This window comes from Gopherus flavomarginatus, chromosome 4 (assembly GCF_025201925.1).
Source record: "Gopherus flavomarginatus isolate rGopFla2 chromosome 4, rGopFla2.mat.asm, whole genome shotgun sequence".
In the NCBI taxonomy this organism is placed as follows: domain Eukaryota; kingdom Metazoa; phylum Chordata; order Testudines; family Testudinidae; genus Gopherus; species Gopherus flavomarginatus.
In genome coordinates this window covers 19,103,696-19,126,096 of record NC_066620.1, presented here as the reverse complement: position 1 = coordinate 19,126,096, position 22,401 = coordinate 19,103,696, and the positions used below count along the sequence as shown (strand labels likewise).

Sequence of the window (22,401 nt, the reverse complement as noted above, 5' to 3'; positions counted from 1 at the left end):
TTGTTGCAATTATTTAACAATGGTAGCAACAAATCTTGCACAAAATATATTGTGTGAGGTGGCAATGCAAAAGTTATGATAGGATAATCATGCAGCAAATTTGTATGCATGCATTTTTGTATCTGAAGTTATGAATATTGACTATGTACCTGTATTTCAAATGTGTTTGCTCCTGTGGTAATATCCACAAGGTATTTACATCTGGTCTAGACAGCATATTGTGAAGGGAACGTTTAAGCTGACAGCCCATCAACAAACACAATGGGCCATGAAAAAAGCCTATCCCCACCTAATGGACTTTCCTGTGGAAGTTCTAGTTAGAATATGGGTAATGGCCCCTGCTATGACTCAAAGCATGCAAGGGCATGTGTCTAGATCATGTGGTACTGAACTCCATCTTGTGCCTGTACTTTTCCACTAATTGTGCTGGGGGCTTTGCTTGGAACAATGTTTCCCTCCACATGACAGAAGCTATAAAAGACCCTTGAAACATCTTCATTTTGCCTCTTTCCTGCTCTGATCTTTGGACTATGGGCTTATACTAATGGGAGCATTCTAACCAAAGGACTGAGGACCTTCCAATCTTTTGGAAGTAACCAGAGACTTGACTTAAGTCAGCAGTTTATGCCATCACTGCTTCAAACCTGCTACAAGAACTTGACTATGTATGTATTTGATATCTTTACCAGATCTTAACTCTTTCCCTTCTAAATAAACCTTTAGATAGTAGATACTAAAAGATTGGCAACAGTGTGATTATGGGGTAAGATCTGAGTTGTATATTAACCAGGGTAGTGCCTGGTCTTTTAGGATCAGAAGAACCCTTTAGTTGATGAAATTGGTTTTAAATAGCCACTCATCATTAAGTCTAGTGTCAGGGTATAAAAACAAGGATTGGAATATCTAAGAATGCTGCCTTTCTGAATTCCTGTTAGCCAGCGTGGTGAGACAGTTTACTTTTGTTGCTGGTTTGGTATATCTTATGGAAGATTAACCACCAGTCTCAGGGTGTGTCTCTACCCTATTTCTTAGGAGCTTGTCCTATATTTGTTGTTCACTGTTGTAACCCACTCAGGCACAGCAACACCATCTCTGACAGGGGTTTGTCTAACCAGTTCTTAAACCTGCAGTGTTGGGTGTCCCAGTTCAGGGCAATTGCACCAGTATTCCCATCTGTGGTTGAATCAGGGCACCTGCACTCCACCTTCCAAATCCCCTGGTTGTCACCTCTCCTGGGTGGAGACACTTCTCTTTCTGACAGGGTACTTCCAGGCTGCACAGCCCCATTTGTAGAGGGATATTTTCCAGCATGAAATTCTGCAGAGACTAATAATGGTGTGAGTGCCCACAGTGTTAAGGTTCCCCACACCTATTTCTAAGCAGGCATATTTTATTCTTAAGGTGAAAGCCATACAGAGAAAACATTAAAAAGAATGAAGGAACCCAACACACATACTGACAAGCTTACCAGAGACGATCAAGCATCCTTCAAATGCCCATCCAGCAGGTTTCTTATGGTGCCAAATTTATCACACCCTTTGCTCTGAACAAGACTCACCTGTGTGCAGCTACTGGTGCCTTGTGAGATTAGAGCTGCTGCTGAATTGCTACCTGCACTTGGTGCAGGCGTAGGGTCTTTTGCCCATGTGGGTTCGATGATGTTCAGTCAGGTCTGAGTTCACACTGAAGCTCTTCTCACAGTCCCAGCTGCTCTCCTGTGTACAGGCGCTAGTACATGATGAGGTGCCAGCGCTGGCTGAAGCACAAACCTCTTAGGACACAAACCCAATCTTGTTCTTAAAGGTAAGTTTTATTAAGAACAAAAAAAAAATACATCTGGAACTTTGGCTATTGCTAGATTTTAAAAGAGCAAATATAATAAGTACCAAGAATGCTTTTCTTGAGGTCCAGCTTAATGACTACAAGCAAAACAAAAGCATTTGGGGGTTAGCACAGAGGAGTCCACAAGCCAATAAGGCAGCGTTTCTCAAACTGGGATTGCCGCTTGTGTAGGGAAAGCTGCAGATGGGCCGGGCCAGTTTGTTTACCTGGTACGGCCAATCGCAGCTCCTGCCCAGATACCTCTTAAGCTCTTCCTTGCATTGGCACCCAGGGGATTCGGGACCCACAGCTCTTCCCCTTGTTCCATCTGGAGACCACGCTGGGTTTGGGAATCAAAAATCCTGCCAAGAGGGAAAGAAGCCAGGCAACATCAGAGTGAATTACATAACCATGGAATATGTTACCAAGACTATTCCATGACTTTAAACCAGCCCCTTTTTTCACAGAGAAGATGTGGGATCCAAGCCTATCAGAACATGGTCCTGGAGGCAATTTGGCAGAGTCTGAGGGATGAGTTACAGCCATTAGGCAGATCTAGGGATCTAAAAATCCCAGTGTTCCTCAGAGACATACCCAGCTACCTGTTCCATGCTCCCCAGGAGCCACCAGCTCTTTTCAAGGCAGGCCTGGCTCACGAATGCATCCTCAAGGAAGAACCACCAAGATTCACATTAACAACAAGGAGTCCAGTGGCACCTTAAAGACTAACAGATTTATTTAGGCATAAGCTTTCCTGGGTAAAAAAAACCCACTTCAGATTCATGGGCTCCATGCATCTGAAGAAGTGGGTTTTTTACCCATGAAATCTGATGCTCAAATCTGTTAGTCTTTAAGGTGCCACTGGACTCTTTGTTGTTTTTGTGGATACAGACTAACACGGCCACCTCCTGATACTTAAGCTCCATGTTCTTTACTGGCTGGATTTACCATGTCAGACCTTAGAGAAAGTGGAGGAAGGGTATTTTCACACAATGCCTAATTCACTGTCACTGGATGTTATCAGTGTCCAGAGCTTAGCTGGACTCAAGAGGACTGGCCTTTTTCTTTGGTATCATCACTGACAAATACCTCATCCCTTTGTCTATGAAAGGACAATTTCTGCCTTATGCTAAACTAGAAGTAAGATTTAGAAAACAAGAGTAAACCTTAGTGCTGAGTTAACAGCGGGTCTGGGCTATTTTTCAGGGGCAAACTCAAACCCTTTGAAGTGAAGTGCAGCTGCCTGTCATCCTGTTTCTGGGGAGGGGAGGTGGCTGCTGCTTTGCCCTTCCTCAGGAAAAAGGGGTTTGGTTAAAGGAAAGGAGGATAAAACAGTGAATCGACCCCCCCGCCCTTATCTCTGCACACACCTCCGAGGGCCGGGTCTCTGTCAGGCTGGGAGGGTTCTGGCTTAAAAGGAGCAGGGAGCTGCAGGGGTATTTGGATCCTACCCCTGGCTGCTTTGCCCCAAGAAGGGCTGTTAATGTCACAGTATTAAGGACTTTCTCCTCCTTTAGGTCCTTTCAAGCCAGGACCCCGAAGCCCTGCACAGCCCCCACTAGGTTGGGTAGCGAACCAGCCCAGACCTGGTTAACCCAACCTCTCACCACTCTAGACCCCAGCAGCACTGCCCCCAGCCAGCCAGGGGCAGGAAATAGTCTCACCAGCCTCTGTTTTTAGCCTTGGCGAGATGGGCTTGGGGTAAAGCAGTCCCTCTTGGATGCACATCAACCAATGGGTCAGTGTCCTTGCTCCTTTTCTGTGTGGGGTGGCCCAGAAGGCAAATTTTGAATTGATGACAGAAGCAGCTACAGATTACCCCCAGCTGAAGGCAGAGATCCTGGCAAGGTCTGGCATGACGACAGCTATAAGGGCACAGCAGTTCCACAAGTGGAAATACCAGGACAGCAAAGTACCGAGGTCTCAGCTGTTTGACCTGATCCACCTAGCCTGGAAGTGGCTGTGCCCTGAGACCCACAGCCAGCAGAAAATTGTGGAAATCATAGTTTTAGACAGGTACAGAGCTACCACCGGACATATGAGGATGGGTCAAAGTGATCCCTGCTCCCATGACGAGCGAGTTGCCCTTGTAGAAAGTTCTCTGGCTGCTGGGGGGCTTTCTCGGAACACCAGGGAAGGAAGGCGCCAGAACAGGAGGCAAGTCTATGCGCGGAGGGCCTGAGTTGCCATAGCCCCAGTCAGAACTATGGAGGGGAGGAAGGAGGCTGAAGAGCAGCCGGACAGCGTGGAGGGACTTGGGGAAGAAAGTCTTGGGGGTGAGGCCCAACAGCCCAAAAAATAAGGGGCTGCCCCCAGCAGGGTACGGATGTTATGCATGTGAGGAAATAGGGCATATAGCTGCTGAATGCCCAATCCTAGAAGAACCCATGCAATGTGACCTGGGAGATCTAGGAGGACCATGTGACCTAATAAATCTAATAGGGATTGCGATGGTCCCCCATAGGTATACTAGACCAGTTAAAATGAATGGCAGAGAGACCACATTAGTGGTCTCGGGGAAAGTTGGTTGGGCAAGACCAACTATCCCGGGCCAAGTGCACAGGAATATCCTGTGTACACAGGGAGGTCAACTACTACCAGACCATCCTGGTAAAAATAGAAGTCCTGGGAAATCCCACTAAGGAGATGGTGGGGGTGGTCCTGAAGCTCCCATATCCAGTCCTCATAGGACAAGACTTCCCAGGGTTTGGCAGCCTGCTCCCTGGAGATGAATCAGAAGGAGATAATAATCCCGAGAGCCATGAGATAACCCCGCTAGTTAGCACCCTCACGATCTTCCATGAATTTGCCCAGGATTTGTTCTCTCCCGCTGGGAAGCCTAGGAAGACTCAGCAAGAAAGGAGAGCAGATAAGAGGAGGGAAACAAGAATCTTGGCCCAGAGTCAAAAGCCTACACTCATAGGGGAAAGAGTTGACGAGGGGACTATGTGGAGCTGGAGGGAGAGGGTGTTGATGAACCAGCAGCTCCCCAGTTCCCTGGGGACACCCCCCCCCCCCGAGGGATACGGAAATAGATCCCTCTGAGTTTGGGCAAATTGAATCTTCGCTGGAGAATTTTGGGCAGGATCAGGCCAAGGATCCACTATATAACAACATTTGCAAGGAAGTAGTTCAGGTGAATGGGGTCCCTGTGGAAGGGAGAACCAAGGGCCGAGGGCCATATTATATGATAAAGAGGGATCTGCTATACAGAGTAGTCCAGATCCAAGAACAAGTCACGGAACAGATCTTAGTACCACAGAAGCATCAGAGGGGCATGCTGGATCCAGCCCACAACCATCTGTTTGGAGGGCATCTAGGGGTAGATAAAACCCTCTATCAAATTCTGCAGAGGTTTTTTTGGCCTGGAATTCATGCAGCGGTCCGATGATATTGTGCCTTAAGGGCCCCTTTGGTACCTCTGCTGATTATTGAAGTCCCATTGGAGCAAATAGCTATGGACCTAGTAGACCCACTGAAGAAGTCAGTCTGAGGCCATCAGCACATATTGGTTATGCTAGATTACACCTCCTGATACCCCAAGGCCATACCCCTATGAAACACCATGTCCAAGACTATAGCTAAGGAATTAATCCAAATTTTCTCTAGAGTAGCGATACCCAAAGAGATCCTGATGGATCAAGGAACCCTCTTTGTGTCTAAATTAATGAAGAATTTGTGTGCAGTGCTCCACATATGGACCATAAGAACATCAGTCTATCATCTGCAGACCAATGGCCTCATTGAATGTTTTAATAGAACATTAAAGTACATGGTACAGAAGGTGGTGAACTGGGATGGGAAGAACTAGGTGCCTGCTGTCGTACCTAATGTTTGCTATAAGGGAGGTTCTTCTGACTTCAGCTGGGTTTTCCCCATTTGAGCTGTTATATGGTCACCACCCCCGTAGCATGCTGGACATTGCCAAAGAGGCTTGGGAAGAACAGCGAACCCAGGGAGAAACATCGAGCATGTGTTGCAGATGAAAAACAGGATAGCCCAATCGCCCCCATAGTGCGGGAATAGGTGGAAAGGGCGCAAGGGGCCCAACAGACATATTATAATCACCAAGCGACGATCCAAAAATTCCAGATGGGAGGTCAGGTAATGGTGTTCATACCCACAGTGGAGACCAAGCTCCTGGACAGGTGTTAGAGGCCATACGAGATAATAGAAGCCATTGGAGAGGTCAACTATAAGGTCCGACAGCCAGGTCGCCGGAAGCCAGAACAGATCTATCCTATAAACCTGTTGAAACTTTGGCAATCTAGACAGCTCATTTGGTCACTCTAGGGTTTCCACCCTCTAAAAGCAACTGGCATAGCCAAGTGGGAATATCCTCGGAATTGATCCCCACCAGAGAAGTGAAGTGATCAACATGATCAAATGCAACCAGGACATATTCTCGGAAAAGCCAGGCAGGCCTACCAAGGTTCACCATCACGTCCTCACAGATCCTCGAGTGAAGGTGAATGTCAAGCCATACCAGATCCTAGAGGCGAAAAGAGGAGATATCAAGAGAAAAGTCAGGAAAATGCTGAAGTTCGGAGTCATTGAAAAGTCTCATAGCCAATGGTCCAGTCGTCCTAGTACCCAAGCCTGATGGCAATATGAGGTTCTGCAACAACTTCCGGAAACTGAATGAAGTGTCCCAATTTGATGCATAACCTATACCCTGGATAGATGAGCTAATTGACCGATTGGGAAAAGCACAATTTTTGTCCACTCTTGACCTGACCAAGGGTTATTGACAAATCCTCCTGTCCAAGGCTGACAAAGAGAGGATGGCCATTTCAACACCAGAGGAACTGTATCAGTACATTGTCCTCTCTTTTTGTGTACATGGAGCTCCTGCAACTTTCTAACGAATCATGGACAAACTGTTGTGTCTACATGGCAAATATGTGGCTGCCTATCTTGACAATGTCATTATACATAGCCCAGACTTGGAGACGCACTTGGAGAAGGTGGAAGCAGTCCTAGACACCCTGAGGAAGGCAGGGTTGACTACAAATCCCTCCAAATGCGCGATTGGGCTAGCAGAAGCCAAATACCTTGGGTATATCATGAGGAGGGGCATGGTGAAGCCTCAACTGAACAAGTTAGAGGCAATACAGAATTGGCCTCAACCTGTCTGGAAGAAACAGGTCAGAGCATTCCTGGGACTAGTTGGATACTATAGGCGGTTCATCCCCCAATTTGCTACCAGGGCATGTCCATTAACAGACATAACAAAAGCCTGTGGCCCAGACGTATTGAGATGGACCAGAGCAGCCAAGGAGGCTTTTGCAGATCTGCAGACTGCCCTCTGCACTGATCCAGTGCTGGCAGCTCCAGATTTTGAGAAGGAGTTTCATCTTACAAACCAATGCCCCTGAGGTTGGGTTGGGAGCGGTTATTTCACAAATGGTCAGAGAAGAATACCCAGTCCTGTTCCTCAGTAGGAAACTCCTGCCCAGAGAATGTAAATATGCTGTAGTAGAGAAGAATGCCTGGTGGTAAAGTGGTCTGTAGAAAACCTACGCTACTACCTACTTGGATGGAGGTTTACCCTCATCACGGACCATGCCCCTATGAAGTGAATGCACTGAAACAAAGAAAGAAACACAAGAGTAACAAGGTGGTTCCTGTTGCTACAACCCTTCCACTTCAGAGTGCAACATAAGTCTGGAATCAAGCACAGCAACACTAACTGCCTGTCAAGGGTGCACTGTTTGCTGACCCAAGTAGCTCAACCCCTTAGCTTTGAGCAGGGGGGTGGGGTAGAAAACCTGCTCAAACACTAATGGCTGCGAGGGGCGGGAGGGGTAGAAAACAATCCCAGAAGACTAAAAGGCCCTCCTCCCTATCAATTGAGGAGGGGCGACTACAGGTCAATCAGGTTCAGCTGAGAAGAGGTTACCTGAGGTCAGTTAGGATCAGCTGATTCCAACTAGGGCTGCCTGAGACCTTTTCAAACCAACCCCTGTTGGGGGATAGGGGAGAAGTCAAGCTGCCAGTAGGTGAGTAGCAGTAAGGGAGCGAGCCTCACCAGGAAGGGAGGCTGCATTCTCTCCCATAAGGGAGAAAAACAAGTCCAAGAGATTGGCTGGGAGAAGGACAGACTGGCTGAGAGGAGGACAGACTGTCCCTGTGCAGCCAAGAAGGATTGTTTTACCCCAAGCCCAAACAGCTGAGACTGAGAAGGTGCCTTGCCACATACCCTATGCTATGAAGACAGATTCTGGTGAGTGCCCCTTAATGGGGACTGATCCTATGCCTTTGATGTCAAAGAAAACTGTCATTGACTGACCCAGACATTAGATCAGGCTCACTATCACCAGATGGAGCAAAGTTAAGCACTTTTGCTCTGGTAATAGATGCCAGGGCTTTTAAGCAAAGTTGCACAGAACATATCCAGTAGTTTTAGTCCATATTCAACATTTTTCCAATAATTGTATTCTTCATACCATGGAGTGTAACATAGGAATATTGAAAAACAATTTAAACACAAATATTGACTGGAACTAGGCTTTTCTTTCCTCCTCCTCGAGATACTCTGGCTTTATGTTAAGCCTCGCTCATACAAGCTACTATATCAACAGGACAATGAATGCCAGAATGGGGAGTAAAATGGGAAACTGGCAATTGTAGAATAGTATGTTTCCTGGGCCTCAAAATACAAAGGGTTTTTATTTGCTGAAATGCCCACTAATGTTTTGGCCATGGGCTTAAGGTCAACCTATTTCTTTAAAAAAAAAAAAAAAAAAGTTCACTTTTACCATAAAACAAATATTCTTTCAAGCTGTACTGATGCTGATCACTTGAAAAGTTTTCACTTCGTTACATCATGCAGTAATCATGTCCATAACTAATACAATTTTATTTCCAACGGTGCTCTGTGGCATGGTGTGTTATGGGCATGTGTGCATTTCTAGATGCCTACAGCACTTTAAATTTGACTGCACTCAACACACCTGTATCATTCTCTGTCGGACTGTAGCAGCTGGAAGCTTTAATCAGGCTCAGGGCCACATTGTGCCAGCTGCTGTAGAAACATAGGGAGAGACAGATCTTTTTTGTGGCAGTCAAGAAAGAAGTGTGCTTTTATCATGGGATAACCAATGCATGCTAGATATCTGGCTGTAAAATCTTTGTGGAGACCAGGCCAAGTAGTTTTGCCACAGGATAAGCTGGACATGGTCAACCACAGATGCAGTATAGTGGTGACCTTGCCTAGATCAGTGGTTCTCAGCCAGCAGTACATATACCCCTGGGGATACGCAGAGGTTTTCCGGGGAGGTACATCAACTCATCTAGATATTTGCCTAGTCTTACAACAGGCTATTTAAAAAGCACTAGCAAAGTCAGCACAAACTAAAATTTCATACAGACAGTAAAACTTAATACTGCTTTATGTACTGTACACTGAAATGTAAGTACAATATAAATATTCAAATTTTTTTATTTTAGAATATGGTAAAAATTAGAAAGTAAGCAATTTTTCAGTAATAGTGTGCTGTGACACTTGTATTTTTAGGTCTGCTTTGGTAAGCAAGCCGTTTTTGAGGTGAAACTTGGTACACAAGATAAATCAGACTCCTGAAAGGGGTATACTAGTATGGAAAGGCTGAGAACCACTGGTCTGGGTAATGCACATCAGTTCTCCTGCTCTTTTTAAAAAAAAAAAAACAAAAAAAAAACGACCTTTTTTTCATTGAAGCTATAGCCATGGTCCCTGATCACAAGACTTTCCAACCCAAATTTTAAGAAATAAGGAGAAGGAGAAAGGAAAACACTATAAGACTGTGTTCGCGCAGGCTAATTAGTGCCCAACTTATCATTCACTCTCAGTGTCTTGCTTATTTAATAATTAATTAATTAAATTAGTCACTCTTTCCTGTTCCTTAGCCAGCCACTTCCAACCCATCTCCACCCTTTCTCCTCCAGCTGTTTAGTTCCTCATTCCTACAGCATTTCAAAGTGCTTTAAGGCCTAGTCTATATACTGTTTTTGCATTGATTAGCTATTTCAGTTAGGGGAATGATTTAAAAACCATCAAATTTGTATATAGGCTTTAGTGTGGACATGGCTATACTGGTATAGAAGTATCATACCAATATAGCATATTCCTCTACTGACATATGACTCCTTTATACCAGTATAGCTGCACCCACTCTAGGAGGTTGTGCCATTAACTACGGTAGTTTACTTACAACTGTAATATTGATATGTAGACGAGGCCTAATTATCTACTCTGGAGCAGAGCTAGTCAAAAATTCTCTTTCAGAATTTGATGACAAATGGCTCTAAGTCAAATCTTTCATGAAAGGTTCAGTTTCAGATTTTTCAGGGGACCTGTTGGACAAAGGGAGAAGGGGTGTTTCAGATTTGGAGGATTTCTCTCATTTTCAGTGGCAAGATGAAAAATGAAAGAAGATCAAGGAAGGGGAAGTTAACATTTTCACTAAAGAACTCTATGAAAATTGAAAACAGCAAAATAATTGTTCCTCTTTTAAAACCACAAAGTAAAAGCGAAAACTTAGCAGTAGCTCAACCTTGACACCATTTATTCTGCCATCTGGATTCTGCAGAGAGCTAAGTGTACTCTATTCCCAGAAGAGTCACTCAGGGAGGCCACCCTGTCACATCTCCCAGAAGTATCTGCATCCACACGGATTGCTCTGCTGTACCTCCTACACCCTCAGCCACACCCAGGAGAGCTCCATGGAACCCACTCTGCAGATGGCCTCAGCTTCCCCTCGCACCACTCCCAGCCAGAAAAGCAGCAAACAAAAGAGTGCTGAGGAGGTGACAACAGGAAGAGCTCCCATGCCTAGAGAAGGTGGCCCCACCAACAGGCATTCCTACACTACCTCCCCAAGGTAGCCTAAGGGCTCCAACCTGCCATGATTTCAGACAACCTCTAGCTTCCCTTGGAGCCTTTCACCACCACTCAGACAACCCTCAGGCTTCTCATCACTGAATCCTCCCAGCCAAGCACCTTCTACTACCCATCCTAAACATCTCTCCACCTCACTTCCCTAGAGTCTCCACCCAATCATTCCACCTACCTCACAGCAACAACCCTCCCATCTCAGCACCTGCCCCAGAAAACCCATCCCACTCACTCCTCAACTATCTTCTCTTCTCACCTACCCTAGGGAAGAGGCTACATGTGTGAACACGAGAAGGGCTTCTTCCACTCTATTTCTGAGGAGGGCAGGGAGAATAGACTTTTAAACACACACACACACACACACACACACACACACACACACACACACACACACACACACACACACCCGTAGGGTGGGGAAGGAAGTCAGTGAGTTTTCTGTCCTCCGTGAGAAGTATCACACATTGCTGCCCAGAGGTCAGTGAGTTTCTTGTGACTGTATCTGAGGCTTTGCCCTAATTTCCACATTTCCAGCTGATGTGCGATGTGCCTCTCCGTCTATGACTCCTCTACTACAACAGTCTAGTTTCCAAGGGTGGGGCTGCTAGCATGAGTTTGTTTCACTATGATGCAGAATGTGTGTCTGAAGTCATTCGTTCCACTTACCACAGAGGAGCTATACATAGAAGTGACAAGTGCATGGCATTAGGGCTATGAGAATAAGTAGCAAATTTCTATATTAGTCAGATTCACTGTAGGAAACACAGCAGAAGTGGGTTTTTTTAAGAGAAAAGAAATAGATTCTGTGTAGAAGTCATAATTCAGTGGATGCTATCTTGTTCCTTATCCTGGATTTAGGCCAGCTGTATGCCACATCTTCAGATCAAGAGATCTTCCAAGTGGGATGTTTAGTCAGAAAGGGGCATTTTTAATCCATTGCATCCCACATGGGGAATCTACAGACCTGACATAGACTAAAATTAGAGCTGTTTCATGGTGCAAAGAATATTTCACACCTTAGATGGAATAAGAGATCGAAGAGGCTGCTGCATGATAGAGCACAAATCTTTCAGCATATATCCCAATATAAACAGTGTGAGGAGTGCAGTGTGCCTTTGGGACAATGCTCTGCAGTTAATGTACCCATTAAAATGCATGGTATCTTGGGGCAGATATAACCCTACTCCCAAATGTTATGTGCAATTTAAAGGGAAATTGCATTCATGCATCTCAGATTAGCACTCAAATTTCAAAGAATAAGCACATCTCAATGAATAATCTGAAACGCATTTTAATACAGAGACATTGATGCTTGGTGTCATCTTTTGACACGTCAAGCATTGGGATATTCCAGAAGGGTACAGTTTTCTATAGATGTACAGTACAATACATTTGACTCAAGTGATCTCTCTCTTGCCATCCATCTCCATCCTCTGACAATCAGAGGCTAGGGACACCATTCCTTACCCATCCTGGCTAATAGCCATTAATGGACTTAACCTCCATGAATTTATCCAGTTCTCTTTTAAACGCTGTTATAGTCCTAGCCTTCACAACCTCCTCAAGCAAGGAGTTCCACAAGTTGACTGTGTGCTGCGTGAAGAAGAACTTCCTTGTATTTGTTTCAAACCTGCTGCCTATTAATTTCGTTTGGTGGCCCCTAGTTCTTGTATTATGGGAATAAGTAAATTACTTTTCCTTATCCACTTTCTCCACATCACTCATGATTTTATATACCTCTATCATATCCCCCCCTTAGTCTCCTCTTTTCCAAGCTGAAGAGTCCTAGCCTCTAACCTTCCCTCATATGGGACCTGTTCCAAACCCCTAATCATTTTAGTTGCCCTTTTCTGAACCTTTTCTAGTGCCAGTATATCTTTTTTGAGATGAGGAGACCACATCTGTATGCAGTATTCAAGATGTGGGCGTACTATCAATTTATATAAGGGCAATAACATTCTCAGTCTTATTCTCTATCCCCTTTTTAATGATTCCTAACATCCTGTTTGCTTTTTTGACCGCCTCTGCACACTGCATGGACATCTTCAGAGAACTATCCACGAGGATTCCAAGATCTTTTTCCTGACTCGTTGTAGCTAAATTAGCCCCCATCATATTGTATGTATACTTGGGATTATTTTTCCCCAATGTGCATTACTTTACATTTATCCATATTAAATTTCATTTGCTATTTTGTTGCCCAATCACTTAGTTTTGTGAGATCTTTTTGAAGTTAGTCACAGTCTGCTTTGGTCTTAACTATCTTGAGCAGTTTGGTATCATCTGCAAACTTTGCCACCTCACTGTTTACCCCTTTCTCCAGATCATTTATGAATAAGTTGAATAGGATTGGTCTGAGGATTGACCCTTGGGGAACACCACTAGTTACCCCTCTCCATTCTAGAATTTACCATTAATTCCTACCCTTTGTTCCCTGTCTTTTAACCACTTCTCAATCCATGAAAGGATCTTCCATTTTATCCCGTGACAGCTTAATTTACGTAAGAGCCTTTGGTGAGGGACTTTGTCAAAGGCTTTCTGGAAATCTAAGTACACTATGTCCACTGGATCCCCCTTGTCCACATGTTTGACGCCTTCAAAGAACTCTAATAGATTAGTAAGACATGATTTCCCTTTACAGAAACCATGTTTACTATTGCTCAACAGTTTGTTTTTCTATGTGTCTGAATTTTATTCTTAACTATTGTTTCAACTAATTTGCCCAGTACCAACGTTAGACTTACTGGTCTGTAATTGCTGGGATCACCTCTAGAATCCTTTTTAAATATTGGTGTTACATTAGCTAACATCCAGTCATTGGGTACCGAAGCCAATTTAAAGGACAGGTTACAAACCTTAGTTAATAGTTCTGCAACATCACATTTGAGTTCTTTCAGAACTCTTGGGTGAATGCCATCTGGTCCCGGTGGCTTGTTAATGTTGAGTTTATCAATTAATTCCAAAACCTCCTCTAGTGACACTTCAATATGTCAGTTCCTCAGATTTGTCACCTACAAAAGCCGGCTCAGGTTTGGGAATCTCCCTAACATCCTCAGCCATGATGATTGAAGCAAAGAATCCATTTAGTTTCTCCACAATGACTTTATTATCTTTAAGCACTCCTTTTGTATCTTGATCATCAAGGGGCCCCCCTGGTTGCTTAGCAGGCTTCCTGCTTCTGATGCACTTAAACATTTTGTTATTACCTTTGGAGTTTTTGGCTAGCTGTTCTTCAAACTCCTCAACTTCACCCATAACCAGTCTTGGACAGAGTTCCACCTGCACTCATGAACCAACAATGTTAACTGTAAGCTTGAATTGTAATCTTTCAACAAAGCTGGGTAACAAGCTTCTTGGAGTTCTCTGGATAGCCATGAAAATGCTGAGGCTGCTGTTCATCAATGCACCAAGTTTGAAAACATCCATCTAAAAATCATATGAGAAAGCGCCTAGCACAATGGCACCCTAATCTTAGTTGGGGCATCTAGGCACTAATGCAATAGGTCACAGTGTTTTCTAGTAGAGCTACTAGTCCTCCTTCCAGTGCCAGCAAATCAGTGAGCATGACCCTCATCTATGGGTCTGTATTCGTATCTGACACACTATTGTAATAATCTTTGAACAAAATACACCTTGTGAGGTATCATTTGAAAACAAACAACGTATTGGCCAATGACATCATGGTAAATTTATATAGCAACATATGTAAATAATTAAATCCCCCTCTGATATTCTTAGCATGTGTTCAAAACCACATTCTTCTGCCTGGGCAGGGCTATTCCTGCTGAAGAAACGTGTGTTCACCTCAATTTACATATAAGTAGTTGTGATAAATAAAGTGTGTGCAGGGGAGCTCCCTCTTATGGACACCCAACCAGCTATAAAATCCCTCATGGTAGCTGTTCTTTACTTGCTTTATCTGTAAAGGGTTAACAAAGTTCCCCAGGTAAAGGAAAAGGAGTGGGCACCTGACCAAGAAAGCCAGTGGAAGCGCTAGAACTTTTTTAAATGGGGAAAGAAAAAAACTTTCCCTGTGTCTGTTCTCTGGTCTGGAGGGAAAGAGCAGCCATGTATGAGCAGCTTTAAGCCAGGCATGATCATAAATCGTCAGATCATACCTAGAACTGCTTATCCAAATGTTTAAGTAGATCAGAATGTTAAGCTATATGCAATCAGATTTGTTTATTTTTTTAAGGTTTGGGGATCTCTTCTGTGCTAACACCTGATGCTTTTGTTTGTTTGTAACCTTTAAGTTGAACCCCCAAGAAAGCTATTTTGGGTGCTTAATTTTTGTAATTGTTTCTTTTAAGATCTAGCAAAAAGCCTAAGTTCCAGATGGACTGTTTTCAATAAAATTTACCTTTTTTAAAGAACAGGATTGGATTTTTGGTGTCCTAAGAGGTCTGTGCATGTTGTTTGATTCGCTGATAGAAAACAAAGGAAGTTAGCTGTGGCTCTCTCAGCTCTTCCCTGAGGTGGGGGTGAAAGGGCTTGAGGACACCCCACAGGGAGGAATTCCCAAGTGTTCCTTCCTGGGTTCAAAGGGAGCATTTGTGTGGTGGCAGAATTTTTAGTGTTAGAAAATATTTAACTAAATGGTATTCTATTAACAGTGCAATTAATTTTTGCAATTAATAAAAAAGTAAGTGTGATTAGAGATTTGTTTTGAACCAAACTTGGAAGTGTTAGTACATTAGAACCACAGAATTGTGCAATTTTTAAACATCGTGAATAAGACAACAGAACAGGAAACTGTCCAACAAGAATAGCTCTATAGCATATGCTGACCTATTTTATGGATTCCAGACAAGTAACAAACATGTTACATGCTGGGAGTTTCTTGGTTACTTCATGGCATCTAGGATGTTCCATGTCATGGACTAGTGGTGGCACTACAAGACAGATGACCTATTGTATTTGGTGATGTATCAGTGACTTGCATGCAACAGGCCACAAAAATGCTGTTCTCCCTACTGCTTCCTTTTAGGAGCCAAACTTCTTGGTGACAGTTAAAGTGTATTGAGTGGGATGGGGTGGAAGGAAAGGAGAATGAAATTATGTGCAACAGTCTTGAGCCATTTACACTGAATTTAAATATAAAAAGGCAAGAGAGAGAGTCCTTACAGCAGCTTTAATTTACATTTCACAATCTGCATATAATACCACATCCTTGCAAGAGTCTACTCACTCATTTGCCTGAGAAGAATATATTTGTATCTTAACAGGTGAGTAAAAGTATTACTAATTTTCTCCATTATGCTAAAGCAGTGAGTAGATTTTATGCCTTGTCTGGAAAATTGACGTGACAGTTTTTCCTCGCTCTATTAAGATATACATTTAACAGCTTAACCAATAATCAGATACTACATTCCATCTAGTGCAGTTGACCTAATGTTGGAGTGAGATGTTTAATATTTACATTTCTTGACTGTTGCAGCTTTTAATCCACAGACTTAATACACTGTGTTCATATAGGCTTCTCATTAAATTCTAATAGTCATTACTATGTATATGTGCATGTACATTATTTATATAGGTGGAAGGTACATCAAGGCACTTGGGTGAGGTTGCAGGAGTTTTTATAATAAAGGATCAGAGCTGATTATACTTTTTCAGTCTAAAGATTCTGGCAGGTTTTCATCAATCTGGGAGGAAGTTGGTTGTTTTTTTTTTTTTCAAGTTTGGGCCAAAACAGCTCAGTCATTTTTGAGGTGAAGAAAGTGAAGATACTTTTTCCAATTACATAAATAAAATAAAATGAAAATTGACTGGATTTTAAATATTTCCAGTGGGTTAGTGGTAGCTTTACATTTAGGTTGAGATAATCACATGTGCCGTGTAGGGAGAGTGCTCTGGTGAAAATGGATTGTGATTTGTCAAAAAAAGTTATGGGTTATTTCAATATCCCGTGTGCATGCACATTTCATAGGGTTCTGTTACCATCAAGTTCTGCATGGGTGTAACAGCTTAGGAAAATTCTCTAGCACAGCTCCACAGTTACAAGGGAGAAAGAGAAATTGCTGAGGTGCTTCATTCAAGATGTTGACAGCTTCTAGATTGTTCGAGACAGCTGCACATAGGACTTCATAGAACAGTTAATAGGGTGCTTGTCAGTGACAAGGCTTTAGTTGTTACCAAGAAGGGAGGTGCTCTCACTGGCCAGGAAACAATGGTCCAACTCCATCTTTCTCATCCTGATGGGAGTTGGGAACAACATGTTGAACATAGGGCTTCTTATACATGTTTTGCTGAGTGGTGCAACCTGGTTCCTCTTCTGATGTGGGCCAGTCAAAAAGCAACCAAGTTTCTGGCAAAGATTTGAAATGTCCAACCAGGATAGAAGCAGTGTCCCATCTCATCATCCAATGAGAAAATGAGGTCTCTCCCCTACGGCTTCTTGCAGCTCTGTCTGGAAAATTATATTATCTTAATGCAAAACCTCTTGTAACATCCTAGTTTGAGAGAGATGACATGTTGGACCATACTTTGAACACATGCTGGCTTACTTCCAGTCAATAACACTTCTGCAAGTTACTTTCCATGGCCCCCTTTACAGTGTGATTCTTTGGCTAACTTTGCACAACTCCTGGTCACCCCAAGAGGGAAAGAGCATGATGTCCCAATTTTATAGGGACAGTCCTGATTTTGGGGTCGGTCTTATATAGGCTCCTATTACCCCCCACCCCCATCTCGATTTTTCACACTTGCTGTCTGGTCACCCTATTCCCTCTGCACTCTTGGCCATCTACAGAAAAATCCATCTTGAAGTTAAATTGGAGTCTTTACGTGAAGTCTTTTCAAACTTCTGAATAGTTTGGTCATTGTTATGTAGTTCATTATGCAGCAATATAAAGTCATTTGACTCATTTTTTTGGTCCATGTCTAGTAAGATAACAATGAAATACTACAAAATAACTGTACATACCTCTATACCAGTACTTGATATTCCTTATACTCCAGCGATAAGCAGCAGCCTTACTATTGAATCCAAAACTCTCCCTGCAACTGCCAGTCATTGAATTGATCAGGCCTTATGACATTTTGGTTGGTTCACCTTAAAGAGTTATACTTCACATTGGCTTTTCACATTGGCTTCTCAATGTAATATTTGAATACATCTACATTTCATGTAAAACAAAAATATAAATATAATATTAAATTCCTTGTTAGATTCCTTTTTTAAATATTATCTATATATTTCTTATTAAAATAGTTGGCATGGTCCAAACTATTTGCAATACTTTATGGTTGGGTTACCAAGACAATGAAGTTTCATCAAACTGAGGTCTGTTCCAGTGCTTTTGGATATTATAAAATGTAAGGTATAGTTTATTAAATCTTAATGGACACCTTTTAGGATTTGTCTAACATTACACTTATACAATATCAAACATCACATCTTGATCTAGTGTGTATTTATTACAACTCTATAGGTGTAAAGCATATAGAAGAAAAAAGGAAGTGACTTCACAACTCAGCAAGCGTTTGTGGTTAAGCTTAGTTGGTTAGTTGTTTTAGCTACTGGACCTGTGGGAAACATTGAAATGGCATCTGCTGTCTGACATGCTTTAAAGTCTTAGGCCAGAAGTCTCAACGTATGTGTGGCAATTAATAAGCTCCATACTTTCTGTATTATGACTACAAAAAGCAAACTTTTTAAATAAAGTAAACTAGAGAAGGCAGGTGGCTTCTGCTGTTTACTGATAGTCTATACACTTGTAAAAGCACTCTGCTCATCAGTGGTTATATCTGAAGGGTGTAGTTATTTTGCCTGTGAACTGTGTGCACTGACATTGTAATTGCTATCTGCTTTTTTTTCTTCAAGTAAATATTTCACTTAGGTTTTTATTTTAAGTTTTGTATTAAAGTATCTGGTGTTACATAGAAAATAATATATTCTATACCAAAATAATACATTTGGGTATTAAAATTGCAAAGTGACACACTCAAAAGTCAGGGAATAGCAAAATTAGAGCCATCTGTATACCTTTGATTTTTCACTTTGATTTCTCATTGTATATGCATTAGAAATACACGTTACAGCGAACTTGTATGAACTAAACTAAAACTTATTAAAAAACCAAGAGAATGAGTATGGTTAAAAGATCAATATATGCACAGACATGAGTTCAATTCATTTAGGTGCCGATTCATTGCCAAGATGGTGAGCTTTGTGGCTGCAAAGAGTTTTCTCAGAAATAGTTCATAGTCCAATGTCCAAATATCACATTCACGGCATACCAGCTTAACTGGGACCTCTGAGTTGTGACTCAAAACTTCCCCTGAAGAAGCTTAAGCAGATCTGAGATGACAGAATCAGGACCCAAGGATCTTTTATACAGTTTCATGTCCTCTTTGACAAGTTGGCATTTCCTCAGGGAACATGCTAATTACTGTTTGACTTTGAATAAGGTCCATCACTGGTACTTAGCTATACAAATTAACAAAAGTCCATTTGCTTGTTCTTCCACCATTCACAGTATATTTCAAAGCCCTCGTCCAGACTAACCCGCGGCATCGGCGGGTTAAAATCGATTGCTCGGGGATCGATATATCGCGTCTAGTCTGGACGCGGTGTATCGATCCCCGAGCGCGCTTACATCGATTCCGGAACTCCATCAATCCGAACGGAGTTCCGGAATCGACGCGGAGAGCCGCGGACATCGATGCAGCGCCGTCCAGACTGGTGAGTACCTCGATTTTAGAAATTCGACTTCAGCTACGTTATTCACGTAGCTGAAGTTGCGTATCTAAAATCGATTTTAATTTCTAGTCTGGACGTGGCCAAAGAGATGAATACAGAGATCCCGTGTGGACAATTCATTTAAAATGATAGCAGAATACAACAAAGACAGGGGCTGCTGACCAAACTGTTGACACTATTCATACATAAGTAAATATACAAAAAACACAAACATCTCCCCACATGTCTTTTGAGGGTTATTTATTTTGCAGATTGTTTAACCCTTTCTAGCCATGCATCACACCCCCAATGCGAGACTGGTGTGGAAGGGTGAAATTAGAACTCCTGAATACACTTTAAGGACCTTCCAGCATTGAAATGAGCTGTGTTTACATTGAATTCTTTGCAAGGCCAAATTATTGATGCATGCTTTGGCCCCAGCTGAAAACTTAGTCCATGCTTTGTTAAACACTAATGATTCCAGGGTTTGGTCTAGGTGTTGAACTAACAAAGACATTAATGTTAGAGAGCATTTACTCTGGCATTCAGCCATGAAGACTGTGAGGTGTTGTGCCTCAATTTCCCCTTCTGCACAGCAGTTCAAGCTTGTAGTGGTTTTTCTGCTGTGGAAAGTTTTAGAAATAAGTCTATGCATTAGTTATGAAGCCTCAACATTATTAGGCTTTTTAACATACAGTATGCTGTTTAGTTCAACAAGAACACAATCATAAGGATTTCTGTTATGTACCACTTAACATGTTCCAGGGCTTTTCCAGAAGACCATGCACATAAGCAGTCTTGTTATTATTGCTAATGATTGTAACTTGTTGTGGATACCATGAACTGTAAAAATGTACAAATTGTACATTTTTACAGTTCTTGGTATCAGCAACAAGTTAGTTACAATCATTAGCAATAATATTAACATCAATTCAATCAAGTGTACATGTACCATTATTTTTGTCATACCAAGCCTTTGGTTTAGATAAGTCATACTTTAGGTCAGCTTGTTCAATATCCATTTTGATTTCCTTGCAGCTTTCTCTGGACCTCAGGGTCTTCCTTAACATAGGCTTTCAGCTTAACTAGTGGGGTTTCAGTTTTTTAGGGTTAACATCTGGCTTTTATTTGCAAGGTTTAATCCTTCCTTTCCTCCCTGTCCAGAAAGGTCAAAATCTGACCTCTTTTGTGCAACAGACTTCATTGGCTGGCTGGGTGCATCTTCTTTACTAATGGCTATGAGCAAGTTTGTCCCCCGCCCCCCGCCCGTCAGGTCATTTGCATTAACACAGACACTAGCTTGTTTACTAGTTTTCAGATCCTCAAGCTTTACCAATTCCAAGGCTGCCCTCTGTCTTAAACAGGTACCATCCATTTTCACTAGAATGTTAGACCCAAGGTTCTTTTGTCCTTCCCTTACCAACCTCTGCTTCCACTTGGAATTAGATGTCAAGTCCACTAAGAGACTACAACTGCTATCCAAAATATCTAGAGATGCGACTTTGCCTGCTCTCCCCTGCATCCCTGTAACCCAAGAACCAGTAACATGATCTTTCCTCAGTACCTGAGGGTATGTCTACACTACGGGATTATTCCGATTTTACATAAACCAGTTTTGTAAAACAGATTGTATAAAGTCGAGTGCACGCGGCCACACTAAGCACATTCATTCGGCGGTGTGCGTCCATGTACCAAGGCTAGCGTCGATTTCCGGAGCGTTGCACTGTGGGTAGCTATCCCATAGTTCCCGCAGTCGCCCCCGCCCATTGGAATTCTGGGTTGAGATCCCAATACATGATGGTGCAAAAACAGTGTCGCGGGTGATTCTGGGTAAATGTCATCACTCATTCCTTCCTCCGTGAAAGCAACGGCAGACAATCATTTCGTGCCCTTTTTCCCTGGATTGTCCTAGCAGACGCCATAGCATGGCAACCATGGAGCCTGTTTTGCCTTTTCTCACTGTCACCGTATGTGTACTGGATGCCGCTGACAGAGGCAGTACTGCAGTGCTACACAGCAGTATTCATTTGCCATTGCAAGGTAGCAGAGATGGTTACCATCCCTATTGTACCATCTGCCATGCCACTGTAAATTGGCGATGAGATGACGGTTATCAGTCGTTCTGTACCGTCTGCTGCTGTCATGGGTGCTCCTGGCTGGCCTTAGCTGAGGTCAGCCGAGGGCGCAAAGACAAAAAATGGGAATGACCCCCCGGGTCATTCCCTCCTTTATGTTGTATCTAAAAATAGAGTCAGTCCTGCCTAGAATATGAGGCAAGTTTACTAGAGAACCAGTGTATCAGAGAACCAGAGAGCACAGCCACTCCGTGTCAGATCCTGCAGAAATGATGAGCTGCATGCCATTCATGGGGGTGCCCCTGCAACAACCCCACCCGTTGCTTCCCTCCTCCCCCAACCTTCCTGGGCTACCATGGCAGTGTCCCCTCAGTTGTGTGCTGAAGTAATAAAGAATGCAGAAATAAGAAACACTGACTTTTTAGTGAGATAAAATGAGGGGAGGCAGCCTCCAGCTGCTATGATAGTCCAGGCAATACAGAATCTTTTCTTTAGACATGAAAGGAGGGGAGGCTGATGGAACTCAGTCCCTAGTTGCTATGATGAGGACTGTTAACAGCCGTTCTGTACCATCTACCGGGAATGCCCAGGAGTCATTCCTATTTTTACCCAGACCCTCCACCCCCGGCCAACCTCACCTGTGGCCAGCCAGGAGCAGTCACAGGCTGATGATGATGATGAAGGATAGCAGTTATATTGTACCATCTGCCACCGGGGAGGGGAGAGGATGCTGCTATTCATTGCCTCAGCACCACGTCTACCAGCAGCATGCAGTAGACATAGAGTGACATATAAAAAAAGTCAAGAAATGATTTTTTCCCTTTTCTTACACGGGGGAGGAGGGGGGGTAAATTGACATATACCCTGAAACACCCCAGATAATGTGTTTGACCCTACAGGCATTGTGAGCTCAGCCAAGGAAGAAAATGCTTTTCGGAGACTGC

At 43.0% G+C, this 22,401-nt stretch overlaps 1 long non-coding RNA gene across 1 annotated transcript; it reads right to left on the bottom strand.

Annotated features, from left to right (window-relative positions):
- Positions 1 to 18,528: 18,528 nt before the first annotated feature.
- LOC127050377 (uncharacterized) lies at positions 18,529 to 21,396 on the bottom strand. Its single transcript, XR_007774196.1, has 2 exons — positions 19,500 to 21,396; positions 18,529 to 19,203 (listed from the first exon to the last, which is right to left on the bottom strand). It is a non-coding gene; the product is annotated as an uncharacterized LOC127050377 (long non-coding RNA).
- Positions 21,397 to 22,401: the final 1,005 nt, after the last annotated feature.